Consider the following 16,147-nt stretch of genomic DNA (forward strand, 5'->3'; position numbering starts at 1 on the left):
GTGTCTGACGTGCGTTATGGCCGCGAGACCCCGCTTGCACACCGAAACCCACCTCGCGGTGGAGGAAGAACACTCGTTTGTGTGTACAATGGGGCCTCCACGGGCCGGGGGGGGGGGGGGGGGGGGGGGGGGGGGGGGGGCGTCTCTGCCCGGCAAAAAACAAAGGAGAGAAATGTAGCAAATTACAGCTGAAGCTGATCACCATCATCGCCCCTGTTTTCAAATTATTATATTTCTGGGGAATTTCAGCCTGTTACATGAAAAGGAAGACAGTGGATCCGGGGAGCTTTGATAGTCAGGTTATGCTAATAACGGGGGCTCATGTAAAATGCATAAGGTGTATCTTAGTAAGGGGGACGATTGCTCATAATTACTCCGTATACCCTCGTTCCGAACGGATTCATAAAGACCCCTTTACATCGCAGCCTAATTACTTATAGACAGTTGAGCACAAAATTACTTTCATCTGCTGGACCATGTGGAGGGAGAGAGATTAGAGCTGCGCCTTTCCACACAGCTGGCTGGCACGCCGGAAAAATCAGGCCTGTGTCGTGTGGGGCTGATTGCAAAGTGCATTTTCTGATAATTAGATCTATTAAAGACAGACGGGCACCGGCCCACGCTGGAAGCGAAAAAATGTATGTAGGATAGGCGCTGGCATCCCGAGTGGCCGGGTCAGGGCTCTGACGGACACGTGGGTGCCCGGTCCCGCTGGTGACTGAGGTGCTCTGATCCCGGCGAGGCGGGGACCCTCTTGGAGGGCCAGCCAGGGCCCCGGCCACTTACAGGAGACGTCCTCTTTGATCCTGTTGGTTTGTTCATTCTGGGCGCGAGCGTCTTAACGATGGTTTGGCATTTGTCTATGGCTTCCCTTTCAAGTGGCTGAGACAGCACCCACACGGGAGAGAGAACTACCTGGGCGATTAGCCTCTGCAGGCTCACGTGAGAGGAAAGCTCCTCTCTGGGGAGCTGGGACAGCACACGGGTGCCTGAGCCACGGGGGAAGGGTCACGGGGTCTCCGGGACATCCCTGGATGTCGGATGTTTCATTGAATTGAAGCCTCGTAGCCAGTGGGGAGTCACGCCACGGCTGATACACGGCGGAGGAAAGCAGGTGAAGCGAGATAACCCAGACTCATGGCTCCTGATCTGCAGAGGTGTACAAACGTGCTCCGTGTCTCCTGACACCTGGGCGTGCGGTGAGCTTGGTTCTGGGAGGGGATGGGCCACAGATTAAGGCTGCTCCCTCTTCATTCTTCGGTGGACACGAAGCAGGTCTAAGTGGGCGGTGTCCTCACAGCCTGGTGTTCACGTCTGTGCTTTGAGATCTCGCGGAGGGTGTCCGCGTCACCCGGGCATAACCCTGCTCCATCCCCAACCCCCCGGCTCCTGCGCCTGCATCATCGTGGGGCCTCCTTGCTGGTCTTTAGTCCTGGTTCTGTTCCTGTTTCCAGGACTTTCCCAACGTGTCCAGCTGTCCCTCCACGGCACCCACGCTGAACCAAAGACCGCGCTGTGTCCCACAGGGTCCCGGCGATTCCTGAGTCCCGGGGCCTCTCCTCGGCCCTTGTGGCGCGTGCTTGCCGTCCTCCGTGGCCCTGGGGCTCCTCAAACTGCCCCACTGCCAGGCCCTTCCTCGTGCTGCCGCCGGGAGCGCTGTTGCCACGGACACCCCGCCTGCCACTCTGTTCTCACCTCCAAAGTCCACAGGCGCGTGGAGAGCCCCCTCCCAGCTCAAGGGGCTCCCTCGGGGGCTCCCCACTGCCCTCGTTCACAAGCTCTGGATCTGTCCACGGGCTCCCCCGAGACACTGTCCGTCGTGTCCGGCGAGCCTTCTCAGTGCCCGGGGGTAGTGGACACGGAGTGAACAGCTTGGACGACTGTGGATCCCCTGTTCCTCTTGAGCTTATAATCACCTCCCAGCACTTGGGAAGGCCCATCCCGGGGCACCCCCATTCCCAGACTCCACCCCACGCAGGCAGAGGACTCTGGGCTTTCAGAGAGCCACCTCCAGCACACGCTGTCCTGGGTCCACGCTGGCTAGTGTCCGTGATGTTGGTATTTATGCCACTGGCTGGTGGCCAAGGGTCTGCCCGTCGGTGCTCACCAAGGGAACAGGAGGAGAGAGGAGACACGGAGCGATTCTCCCGGGACGGGCTTGAGAAAACCCATCTTCCTGTCGCCGTGGAAGCTAGTCTCCATCCTGAGCATGCTCCCCGGGGGCGCTCTGTCTATCTGCTTCCCTCTCCCCTCTTGCTTGAGATTCGCCACCTTTAAACAAACGGATGCAGTTGGGAGAGTGCCGGAGCGGGAGGGGGCTTGCACATCTGTATACGCATTACACATTCTGCATCCCTACGAGGGGCTCCATTGATCGCTAATAATTTAATCCTCGTAACAGAGTAGAGAAGCCCATTATCCAGGAGTCAGCATGCAATCGATATATTTTGCAAAATAAAGAGTCTATTGGGTGCACAGTAATAAAGAAAAAGGAAGCAGACCCTGTGGGTTTAATTTAGTGCTTCCCCCCCACCCCCTTAGTAGCAAAGACTCATCTTAAAGTGGTTTCCCCGTTAATCCTCCACAGGGCGTGTCTCGGAGCCTGGAGACTGGCAAGGTAAATCGATGGCGGAGAAGGTGGTTAAAAACCCCAACATGGACGTGGAAGCCACAGAGTTTTATGCAAAAGATGCTCAAGTCGTGTGGAGATCTTGAGACCTGGGGGTGCATCCAGGGGGCATTTGTGAAGTGAAATGCCCTGGACCCAATCCCAACTGGTGTTCACAAGAAAATCAAATCAAGGACCCCCTGTTCTCGAGGAATAGCCAGGATAGAATGAACAGTCGTTGCATTAATTCAGTGTGTCAACCTGTCTGGTCACAGGGTGCCTGGACTAAATGTGACTCTGGGTGTGTCTGGGAGGGTGTTTCTGGATAGATTAGCATTTGAATCGCTGGACTGAGTAAAGCAGATTGCCCTCCCCAGGGTGGGTGAGCCTTGTCTAATCAGTTAAATGTCAGGTTAGAACAAAAGTCACAAGAAGGTGGAACTTGCCCCCTTTTTTCCTGCCTCTCTGCTAGAGCTGGGGCATCTCATCTCATCTTGTCCTGCCCTCGGACTGGAACATATACCATCTTGGGTCTCCAGCTTGCAGATGGCAAATCCTGGGACCTCTCAGTCTCCAAAATTGTGTGAGACCATTTCACATAATAAATCTCAATATCCCATCCCATTGGGCAGCAAAGATCTGACACTACAACATCCCCTTCCCAGGTAAAGTACAGTGAAAATAAAAACAGATGATTTAAGTACCTTCCCTTTTCTCCCAGATAGGGTATCTGCTTTCTTAAAGGAGACAGAGATAGTGAAAGATTGCATTTGAAATTAGGGAAGTAATAGGATGTGCTTCATTTTTACAGAAGAATTCTCCATGGGCTGCCTTTCTCCGTCAAGGGCTACCTGGAGGTTTTAAATACTGAATTTTTAAAAAGAGTCTATTATTAATTTTCCCTTCCTAACAGTAGCACATGCTTTCTAAGGAAAATTTGGCAAACGGGGAAAAGAAGGTGGAAAATGATTCTTCACACTATAGCCACCTAGAGGTAACTGTTCACATTTGGGGCACAATTTCACTAGCCCTTCTTTCTCCCAACGCATAGCTTTAGAAGGTTTTTTCTTTTTTTTTAATATATAAAAATGTGATTTCCATACCATTTTTGAAATACAGATCTTGGATCAGTGAGGTAAACCTGGAGGAGCGGTCAGCCCCATGGGCTCCCTGCCTTCAGAAGGAGGACGAAGCAGCCAGGACTGGGGAAGAGCACTCCAGGCAGGGGGCAAAGGTCCTGACAGGTGAGGGTTTGGGTTTCAGCTGCTGCCACTCAGGTGTGTGGGCTCTGGGAAAGATGGCAGGAGACACACACAGGACAGATGGGACAGACAGTGACTCTGGTCTGGGACGAGGACTGGGGTTCTCTTTTATGTGCAATGGATGTTGCGGGTTTTAAGGCAGAAGGTGAGGTGGGAGGTGACCGCATCTCTCAAGTGTGCCATGCGGAGAACAGAGGGGAAGAGGTGAGAGCAGCCGTGGGGGACCAGGCAGCAGACTCTGTTCCAGGTAAGACGGAAGGTGGCTGGGGTGGGAGAGGAGAGAGGGAGCTGGAGGGTATATTCGTGCTTCCTTGCCCTTTGGCTGTGCCTCCACATCCCCTGGGGTCTGTGATGTCCCCTCTGTGAGCTCTTTGCTCATTGTCTATGTGGCCCCTTCTTAGGGGCGGGGAGGAGAGCCGCTGTGCTTTTTTGTTTTCAATCAGGCAGCCCTTTCAGCTGAAATCAAGACAAAACACAGACTGGTTTTCTGCAGCAAGGGTGGGGATACCCTGGAAAGTTCTGGGCCTCCCAGACTTGGAGGGTGCCCTGGGTTGAATAAGGTCCTCCGCAAAATGTCATGAGCACCTGAAACCTCAGAATGGGACCCTGTTTGGCTAAAGGGTCTTTGCAGATGTGTTGAAGTGAAGGATCTGAGATGAGGTCCTCCTGGATGAGGGTGGCCCTACATCCAATGACAGGTCATTCTAAGACACAGAAGAGGAGAAACCCAGACACAGAGGAGAAGCCACGCGAAGACAGAGGCAGAGACGGGAGGGATGCGGCCACAAGCCCAGGGACGCCTGGAGCCCCCAGAAGCTGGAAGAGGCGGGAAGGACCCTCCCCTGGAGTCTCTGGAGGGAGCTCAGCCCTGGGACACTTTGACCTCAGACATCTGGTCTCTCTGTCACTTTGCACCCCTGCAGACTGAAAGTTCAAGGCCAGTGTAGGTCAACATCCACCCACCGGTCAGTTCAGGACAAGGAGGGGTCTGGCCTGGTCAACTTTGCCCACGGAAGCCTGTAGCTAAGGAAGGATTTCCCCAAGGGGAGATGTCAGGAGCGCTGGTGTCACTGGCGGGGGGAGGGGGTGATGAGTTCCCCAGCAAGTGTCTGGCATGGGTTTGGGTGCAGAAGAGGGGACAGTATTTCTGGTGATGACATTGTTGGCATGTGGAGATGCGCCTGGTTCATATCCAAGCACAGGTGAGAGTCTGGCTGCCTCTAGCTCTGCAGGTGATGGCCGAGGAAGTGATGGATGCCCAAGTTTGAACAGACACCACCTTCACAGAGGGAATGATGGAGACTCCCAGCATGTGGACAGCATTCCAATTAGAGGGTTCCAGGCTGAAATTAAAATGGAGCTATGGAAATAAAAGAGAAAAACATAAGACCATCCAATCAAGGGCTACGCAAACTCCCCGACCTGAAGTGTTTCAAATACAACCTCAACTTGGACCGAGAGCGCCGTGTTTCCACGTGTTAAAAATGCCCAAAGTGCATGCAGATACTCCCAGAAGATTTCTTTCTTTTGTAAAAGTTAAACTTTTAATTTTGAGATAATTGTAGATTCAAATGCGGTTGTGAGAAATAATGTAGAGAGATCCCGTGTACCGTGTGCCGGGTTTCTCCCAAGGGTACCGTCTTGCAAACAGTATAGGACAATATCCATCAGGGATGCTGAGATCCTAAGTGAAATGCACAACATTCCATCACAAAGATCCCTCTTATTGGTCTTCTGGAGATAACACCCGCTACCTCCTGCCCGCGGGCCCTGCTTCTCCCTGCAAGTACTCACAGACTCCTTATCCTTATAATTCTGTTATTTCAAGAACATACCGTAGATGGAATCACACAGTGGATAACCTTTGGGGATCCGTGTTTTTTCACTAATCGTATTCCCCAGATATTCGCCCATGTTGCTTCAAGGATGAATTGTCGTCCTTTTTTACGGCTGAGTAGTAAGTATTCCATAGCACGGATGGATCTCATTTTGTTGAACCGTGCACCCACTGAAGGCCATCTGCGCTGTTTACAGTTTTTGCTCATCACGAATAAAACTGCTATAAACATTCGTGTATAGATTTTTGTATTACACTTACTTTCTCTGGGATAAACACCCAAGAATGTAATTGCTTGGACATAGGATAGCTGCATGTTTCGTTTTTTGTTTTGTTTTGTTTTTTAATATTATTAATTTTTATTGGAGTACAGTTGCTTTACAATGTTGTGTTAGTTTCTGCTGTACAGCAAAGTGAATCAGCTCTATGTATACATTTATCCCCTCTTTCTGGGATTTCCTTCCCGTTTAGGTCACCACAGAGCACTGAGTAGAGCTTCCTGTGCTATACAGCAGGTTCTCATTAGTTATCTATTTTATGCATAGTAGTGTATATATGTCAATCCCAATCTCCCAATTCATCCCACCTCTCCTTCCGCCTTGGTATCCACAGATGTAGAGAACTTTAGTTTTTTTTAAGAAACTGCCAAACTGTTTTCAAGGGTGGCTGTTCCATTGAACATTGGAAGAGGGATTCTGTTTTCTTTCTAAATCCAGAAAGAATGATTATGGAAAATGTTGTGTCCTTTTTAAAATTTTACCATTGGAAAGACATGGAGATGGGGTTAAGGGTGCACTGGGATGTCCTGTGACTTGCCATGTTCTGGGCACAAATGCCCACTTAGGTGTTGGAATCTGTTCTCATGCGTCTGCTTTTTGGATTAAATGTGTCTCCCAGAGATGCACCAGTCCTGCCACTGGCATTGTGAGAAGGAAACGTCCTTTTTAAAAATCAATTTTATTTTTTTACAGCAGTGTTAGGTTCACAGCAAAATTGAGTGGAAGGTACAAAGATTTAGAGAGAAACATTTCGATGATCATCACTCCTGGAAGGTACAAAGATTTAGAGAGAAACATTTCGATGATCATCACTCCTGTGTCTTTAACCATGCAGTCTAGGCCACCACCACTGAGTATATTGTGACATTTTGTATTCGGTCGTTAGCATCTAAAATTAACCGGGCTCAATTAGGGCCCCCCATGGGGTGTCTCAGGAATGCATCATTATTTATCATTAGTGGATTTCATCATAAAATAGGGTCAGCTGCAGTATTTTTAGCACAGAACACCGAGACAGAACATAATGTGATCGTATATGTCATAAGGATAATATGTAACTCCTAGATTTGGATTGTTTAGAAAAATGAGGTCTTTCTGAACCAGGAAAGGGGGGAAAAGGTATTCATTTGTTTCAGGGGAAATAAGCATGTGTTCTTTTAAACTGGTAAACATTTGTTGAAATCTTACGCTTAGCAGACACTGGATCGGGAACCAAAGGCTGGGGAAATTCAAAGTTGAAGTAGATATGGCCAGGGGCGTGGGGCAGGGTCAGAGACAGAATTTGGGAATGATGCAGGGGTGGGCACAGCCCAGCAGCAGATGTGATGTCTGCTGTGGGTGCTGTAAAGTCAGGGGTCAGCAAACCACAGCCCTGGGCCAATCCGGCCCCCTGCTTGTTATTTTCCATAAAGTTTTATTAGCACACAACCATGTCCATTTGTTTATATGTAGCCTGTGGCTGCTTTCCTGCTTCATCTCACAGGTTGAGTAGCTGTAGCAGACTCTATATGGTTGAAAATATTGCCCATCTAGCCCTTTACCCAGAAAGCTTGCCCACCCCTGGTCTAAATGGTGGTTCATGAACGCTTCATAGTGACTAAACGACTCTTGGTTTATTTGTTGGTTAAAAGGGGAGCATTTCCTTGTGGAGCAGTGAAAATGTTCTGAAACAAAGGGGACCGTGTATTCTAGTATTCTCTCTCTGTTCCTTGGAAACCTGAGCTGCATCTCAGCATCTCTTTTGCAGGACGAAGGCGTGTAGAAGGGAGGGCGGGTCTTCCTGGGGGCCCTTTTGTGATGATGTCATGCATGGAGCTCTGGGCTGGGGCTCATGGCCCTCCTGGCGATTGACAGATGAACTGTACTCTTTAGTGGCTGCAAGGGACAAATCTCTCTTGGCATCGTGAGCAGAGCCTCATGGGGACCCCACCTCCCCAAGGTCTCAGCTTCCAAACTGCTCTTTCCTTCAGCTCCCAGACATGAACCTGGGACCCTGCATCTCCGGCTCACAGATTTTCTCGGAACTTTTCATTTTGGGCTTATTTGAAATAGATCATGTTCGCTGCTGTTTTGAACCCACATCATTCACTGATTTGGGCTACGTTTCTTCCCCAACTCTTTTTTTTTTTAAATAGTGGTGAAATATATAGAATGTAAATGTTGCCATTTTAACCACTTTTAAGCATACAGTTAGTAGCATTAGTACATCGACAATGTTGTGCAACCATCACCGCCCCTTTCTATTTCTAAAACTTTTTCTGCAACTCAATCAGAAGCCCTACATCTATTCAGCAGTTGCTCCCCATTCCTTCTCCCCCTGCCCCAGCCCCTGGTAACCTTTAATCTGCTTTCTGTCTCTATGGATTTGCCTGTTCTAGATATTTCATATAAAGGGAATCATACAGTGTTTGTCTTTTTGTGTCTGGCTTATTTCATTGAGCCTTATGTCCTCAAATTTCAACCATGAATGAAGCCTATGTCAGTGCCTCATTCCTTTTCATGGCTGCATAATATTCCATTGTATGGATGGATAAACACATTCTGTTTATCCATCCATTTGTTTTGTTTTAGAAGTTTCTTTATTTATTTATTTATTTATTTATTTATTTTTGGCTGCATTGGGTCTTCGTTGCTGTGCGTGGGCTTTCTCTGGTTGTCTTGAGTGAGGACTACCCTTCATTGTGGTGCGTGGGCGTCTCATTGCAGTGGCTTCTCTTGTTGTGGAGCACGGGCTCTGGTGCATGGGCTTCAGTTGCTGTGGCACACAGGCTCAGTAATTGTGGCTCATGGGCTTAGTTGCTCCGTGGCATGCGGGATCTTCCCAGACCAGGGCTCGAACCCATGTCTCCTGCATTGTCAGGCGGATTCCTAGCCACTGCACCACCAGGGAAGCCCTCCATCCATTTGTTGATGGACATTTAGGCAATTTTCACCTTTTGGTTATTTTGAATATTGCTGCCATGGACATAGGTGTACTAGTATCTGTTCCTATTTTCCATTCTTTGGTGTTTATACCTAGGAGTGGAATTGCTGTATCACGCGGTTGTTCTAGGGTTGCCCTTTTGTGCAATGGCCAAACTGTTTTCCCCAGAGGCTGCCCAATGTTTCATGCCTTCAGAGGTTCCAGTTTTTCCAAACCTTCACTAACTCTTGTTGTTTTTTCATTTAAAAAATTATACCCATCCTAGTGGGTGTGAATGGTATCTCACTGTGGTTTTGATATGCATTTCCCCATCGATGAATGATTTCGAGCATCTTTGCATGTGCTTATCAGCCATTTGTGTATCTTCTTTGGAGAAAAGTTTCTTCTGATATTTTGCCCATTTAAAAATTGGGTCGTTGGTCTTTTCTGTTGTGGAACTGTGGGAGTTGTTTACAAAGTCTGGATACTACACTCTTATCAGGTATGTGACTTGCAAATATTTTCTCCCATTTCCTGGGTTTGTTTTTTTTCCACTTTCTTTTTTATTATCTTCATTCTCTTTAGAGTGTCCTTTGATGCACAAATGTTTTAAATTTTAATGAAGTCCAATTTATCTATATTTTCTTTTGTTGCCTGTGCTTTTGGTGTCATATTTAAATGGGCTACTTTAAACTTCAGCTGTGACATCTGCAGGGATTGGGAACAGACTTTTTGAGGGACTCAGGAGAGATGCAGCTGTGGGGACACGCGTCTTGGGGGACAGGGCAGAACAGGATAGGGCAGGAGTGCCTGGTCACCCCTGATGGGACAGTGTGAGGGTTGGTGCCACTATCCCAGAGTGACCTTTGTGCTTTTAAATGTTGTCATGGCTACCAATGAGCAGGAGGGCCAGAGGGAACTGTTGATCAATCAATCTTTGAAGAAAAATTCATACTTATGAGTCTAATCCCCCACGAGGCTATGAGAAATAAGAAAAAATAAACAAAATGAACCCACCGTTGAATGTCTTTGCAGTCACCAGACAACTTTTACATGCTGTCAGATTCAGCTCCACGGAAGAGGATGTCAAAACAGTGGTTCTGCCACAGGGCACCAGAGATTTCCTGGCCAACGGGATCTGCGTTTAGTGGGAAGTGACCAGTGGAAAGCGCCAGAATCCATTTATCAATTTATTAAAAACTCTGCAGAGTGAATGTGGGAGGAGCATTTTTTTTTCATGTTTCCGAGAAGTGATAGAACTTAAACCCTAGGCAAATACACCCAGATATTTGCTAGTATGGGAGGTATGTGGAAAAAAGAAACTCTTCCCAGACCCTCATTTTTGTAGTTGTCACAGTTGTTGGCGCAGGTCATTATCCACATCCGTGGTCCATGGTCAGCACGTGGGTCTGCTGGTTTGGTATTTGTGGGTCTCTCTGGTCTTGTCTTCCTGGTGGCAACAACCCAAGGGCAGAGACAGATCATTTTAGAACATCTGGGAAAGCATGAATTGGGTTAAAGCATCAACAAGTATTTACTTTAATTGTAGACTCAGGGCAGTGATTACAGATCTTCGTGGAAGGAAGGTTATAAATAGGAAAGAGGCCACTGGGTTGGGGACACCAGGTCTCTCCTTTGTGGGGAGAACGCCAGAGGCAGCCCAATGTGGACACTCCTGCCAGAAAGCTCTTTTTCAGCATCTGCCTTCCAGAAGCTGAGCTGGGACACTTCTTCATTTCAGAATGCAAGTCAGAAAAGTCGTGGGTTATTAATAAACAACAGATGCTATTTCTCCCCCCGCCCCCCCCCCGACGGTTGACATGCAGAAGTCTCCAGAGAGCTGGATCTGACTTGTATTCACCTATTCATTATTATTATTCATATGCCATCGAGGTGTTCCAGGCATTTCATGGGACTCAGAAAGGCCAACTTCCTATTTCGAGTTTACCCTTTCAGCCCATGAATTTTTAATGACGAGCCCTCTCATCCTAGAAAACCCTAACCTATGAATAAGTGATGTGTACAAATACAACTCCTCAAGTCATGCATGTCAACTTTTTCTTCCACTTTTTCTAGATTTTTCCCCCCTCTGGAGTGTGAACTATGCCATTCTTTTCGTTTTAAAAAAATCTCACCACCATTTGACAGAAAATGAGCAAAGGGGAGTATCTGGGTATGTCAGATGTTTAACAGTTCTTGGGAGGAAGGACATTTCTCTGCGTAGCCATGGTGTTTGCAGTGGATACAGCGTTGGTGTTTTTTTGTTTGTTTGTTTTTTCAGTATTACAAACCCCAGAAAACATCTTTTTCCTCCTATTCCTTGTGAAATCAAATTACGATGTGACATTCCATAAAATACCTTTTGTGCAGCTAATAAAAAACGAGACCGTCCCAGGCTTGACAACTAAGCCACAATATTCAGCGCACCTTCTCTGATACAGTTTATGGCTTCACTTTCATGTCAGTGTTTCCTATGTGTTTTTTTTTTAAGCCCCATTATTGATTAATAGCCTTCTGTGTTTTAAAAGTTTCTTTTTCTTGTGTGGAGAGGGGGGAAAATATCATTTGCCTTTTAATGGGGTGTCAGATTTGTTTCCCAAACCTTCTAAAAGGTTATCATTGTTACATATGGACAAGAGTTTTCTTCAGAATCAATGAAAAGTCTGTTTCCAGGGCAATTCATGGCCGTCTCTCGGCAGCGGTAACATGGAAAAGTTAATTTCACCGTTTTGCAAAGTGGAGGGGTGGGATCTTGCCCTGCGGTTAACGATTTTCACATGGAGGGAAAGGGCCTGCTGGCTTCTCACACGTACTAAATAACCCCAAGGCCGTCCAGCGTCCAGGGCATCTTGGCAGCCCGGTGGGGGTCAGAGCTCACGGACATGTCCACTGCAATTAGGGACATTGTAAACCTGTGGGCAATTAACTCTTCCCCGGCCAGGTGCCTGTGCCTGATGCTGAGGGGAATGGGTGAGGGCTGGTTATATTTCGGTTCAAATTTGCTGAGCAAGTCTTGTTCCATTACCAGCAGTGGAACTGCTGCCTGAGGGCTCGGAGGGCACGGTCCAGGACCAGCTGGTCTGAGCTGACCATGAGGCTCTGCTCAGGGCTGAAATTCTATCTCAATGGTCCCGCCCACGTAGAGACGGGCTATTTTTTCTATGGAGGGAGCCTGAACGGGAGCTGTGTGTCGGTGTAAGAAACAGAAGGAAGGGGCTGTCAATTCCATCCTGACCGGGGTCCCTGTGGTCCTGTCGGTGAGGGGGTGACTGGCCATCCCTGGGGCTGTGGGACCTCAGCTGTAAGGTCCAGAAAGACAGGGGTATACTTGCTGTTGCCGGTTGGGAGCCCCCAGGCTACACGATGACCAGAATACAGCAGAAAATATCCGTTGACAGGCTGATCTTCCTCAAAGGCTTGGGGACCAGTAGCCGAGGAGGGGGTGCCTTTGAGTGGCTCGTGCACTAGGAGATGGAAACTGTGGGAATGTAGAATCCCCATCCCATTCCCAGGAGGCTAGAGATGGTCTTTGTGATCTCTTGCTAAAGTTTGGTGAATGGAAACACGGCACGTGAGAGACCCCTGCCAAGAGCGAAGGCTGTGGAAATGGCAGGTGGTTACGTCCTCGTCTGAGTGAACAGCAGCAGACGTGTAGCCCTGACCAGTGAGGGAGAACTGACCCCATGGGGTCCGGGCTCACTTAGGGTGTAGGATTAGTTTCCCCTTCTCCCCCGCTCCTGATCCTAAGGGATGTAAGTGAACCATGGAGGCCAACACAGAGCAGCGGGGCCAGCAGGCTCTGAGAGCTCCAGAGATGCTGGCACGGAGGGCTGGTGGTCCTCCAGGGTGGACAGGTCCCCTTTCCCTCTACTACAGATGGAGAACCACTGCCAATACCACTCGGTGACCCCAGACGTGACCTCCATATGAATGAAGGAGGTGAAGGAGTCATCCAGCCCAGGACTGTACAGGTGTGACCTCAACACCCTCTACCTTCCTCCCTGTAATAAAGAATAAAGGAGGTGAGGAGAGTCTTCCAGCCCAAGACCTCCCGACTCTGCCTTCGTTTTCATGTGATTTCTCCTCTGTGTCTTTGTCTCTCATATTCTGTCTCTTATAAAGACACTCCTCATTGGATTTAGGGGCACCCTGATCCAGGGGGACCTCATCTTAAATCTTGATCAAATCTGAAGACCCTATTTCCAATAAGATCATGAATACAGGTTCTATGGGCTATGGCCAACATGTCGTTGAGGGACAACTATTCAACCCATTACACTTTCTTCATATATTATACGATTAAAGAACTCAACGAGGTAACTTTAGGATTGACTCAGTTGTGTTGATTTTTACTGTCTGTTGATCAATATGGAGAAATAGGGGGAAAGCTGATGCTTCACCTGCCCCAGGAGGACAGAATCTTAGTAAGTCAACATTATGAAGTGTTTTCTTGTCTTCCTGTTGTATTCATGGGATGATCTATATTACATATTTCTTTTGCTCTAACTCTGTGTGATCTTTGCTTGGATAAACTTTCTTCAAAAGACTAATGAACAGAAAGTTTAAAAAATAGATTAATCACCAAATAATTGTGTCCAGAGTGTGTCCAAGTATAGAAAACCAGGGCATTAGCAGATAAGAACATATTTCAATATTTATGAAGCAAGTTTTCTATAATTAAGAAGAATTCTGTAATAGGTTTTTACTGTTGTCATCCTTTTGAATCTTAATCCATAAATTGTTATCAAACCATTAAAAGGAAAATGCATAACCCTGTGTGAATATCTTCCCTTTGATAAGCCTGGTGGTACACCAGTTGTTTTAGGTTTTTGGATCACATCTGAGGATAAATAAATGCCATTAGAAGTTTCTGACTCATTAGAAGTCTGAAAATAGCCAGAAAAGGAGAGAGGCAAATGAAAGAGAAAGCTATCCGGAAGATGGAATTAGATGAAACATCTGTGTGTTTCCAATGTGGTGGTTTATTAGGCAGAAGGCATCTTGTGCACCCTAGATATCCCAAGGGCAGTGTGGTGAAGGTTCAGTGGGCTCATGTCCATCAGGAAGGGAGGCCCTCCACCTCACCAGGTGGAAAGCTGTGTTTCATACCAGGGTGGACTAAATCAGCGGGCTGAAGATTCCTGGGGAAAGGAGATGCATGTGTTGGCCATGCCTTCCTGATCCCAAAACCAACTTCTCCCAGGCAGGGGCCAGCATCTCCATCTCCACAAAGGGGACAATATTATGCTCCTCCCAGGGGTCCCAAATAGGAAACACCCTCTGTCAGTTAGGGCTCTCCAGAGAAACAAAACCAATGGGATAGATAGATGGATAGATAGATGATTGATAGATAGATTAGACAAATGATAGGTGATAGATAGATAGATAATAGATAAATGTAGACAGATGATAGATTAGATAGATGGATACATAGATAAGACAAATGGTGGATAGATAGATGATAGATCAATAAATAGATATACAGATAGATGATAGACACATATATACATACACAGATGATAGATTATAAATAAGTAAATAGGTAGGTAGATAGATAAGTAGATTAGACAGATGGATAGACAGATTATAAAAAGATAGATGATAGATAAATAATAGACAGATGATAGATAAATGTAAATAGTTGATAGATTAGATAAATGGATAGATAAAATAAATAGATAAATGATAGGTAGATGATAGATCAATAGGTAGATAGATGGATGATGGATAGGTAAATAGATTACGGATGATAGATAAATGATAGATGATAGATAAGACAGATGATACATAAGTGATTGATGTATTAGACAGATGGGTAGATAGATTATAGTCAGATAGCTAGATAGTTGGATAGATGATAGATAAATGAAAGATAGATGACAGATAAATAAGTAGCTATAGAGGTAGATAGATGATAGATAAATGATAAGTAGATAGTAGATAGATAGATAGATAGATGATAGTTTGTCATGAGACATTGGCTCACACAATGACGGAGGCTGAGAAATGACATGACCTGCCATCAGCAAGCTGCAGACCCAGGAGAGGCCGTGGTAGTTCAGTCCTAGTCTGAAGGCTTGAGAAGCAGGAGACCTGATGGTATAAGTTCCAGTTCAAGGGCAGGAGGAGACCCATGTCCTTGCTCAGAAGTTAAACAGGGAGGGGACAAATCTCCCTTTCTCTACCTTTTGTTCTATTCACACCCTCAACTAATTAGATGAGGCCCACCCACCCTGGAGAGGGCAGTATGCTTTCCTCCGTCCACTGATTCAAATGCTCATCTCATCCAGAGACACCCTCCCAGACACACCCAGAAATAATGCTTCGCCAGATATCTGGGCCCCCTGTGGCCCTGTCACATCGCCACATACAATGAACCCTCACTATCCCCAACATTGATCATGACCATTTCCACCCTGCTCAGCTTTTCCTTGAGGGTCCCTCCAAACTCAACCAATGTTCTCTTGGGGCAGTTTCCCCCAAGCTCTGGTTTTTAACAATACTCCCAGCCATTATGCTGACAGCACATGATTCCCCAGGGGTGATCGGGGGCCCAGGGAGGTGAAGGCAGACCTGGCCTGTCAGCAACTAAAGCAGAGGAGTGAAAGACACACGGATCCACATCAGAATGAGTCTTCTTTCTTCCTTTGATTTGGCGTCTCTCTCTCTCTGTCAGGGTTGAAGTATAAAGGATGGGGCGCCATGGGCAAACCTTTGTCTACAACACGTCTGCAATTGTTTTGTGCATTACTCCGGTCTCTTTGGATAAAGGCCCCGGTTCTGTGAGACACTCTTTGGATCTGAGACGTCTGTCTCAGGAGGTGGGTAATAAGGTGTGTGTGTCAGGAGCCGGGTGGCCCTCACGCTGATGGGAACCTCCCGCCCCCGCCCCCCCCCCCCCGCAACCCGTGGCTCTCAGCATCTCATCTCGACAGACACCAGTAATAAGTGATAATGAGCCTCCTTCCCTTTACCCAACACGGCCGAGCGTGGGAGCTGGATGTGGAGGGGGCCCCCTGTGGTCGCAGTAGTGATGCAGGCTTGGAGAGTTGCTGTAAGTGGCTCCTAAGTCATGTCTCGGCAGGAGAAGCCCATGGCGTTGGGGAGAGATCAGATCACAGCGGGGCAGGGAGCAGATCACGGCGGGTGAGAGGTACCCCTACCCCCCCCCCACCATGCACCCACCTGCTGCTACTTGTGAGGAGGGCAGGTCGGGGCAACGGGGCCTTTTCAAAGCTCACCAGGGAACTGTAATGAACA

Source organism: Eubalaena glacialis, chromosome X (assembly GCF_028564815.1).
Source record: "Eubalaena glacialis isolate mEubGla1 chromosome X, mEubGla1.1.hap2.+ XY, whole genome shotgun sequence".
NCBI lineage: Eukaryota > Metazoa > Chordata > Mammalia > Artiodactyla > Balaenidae > Eubalaena > Eubalaena glacialis.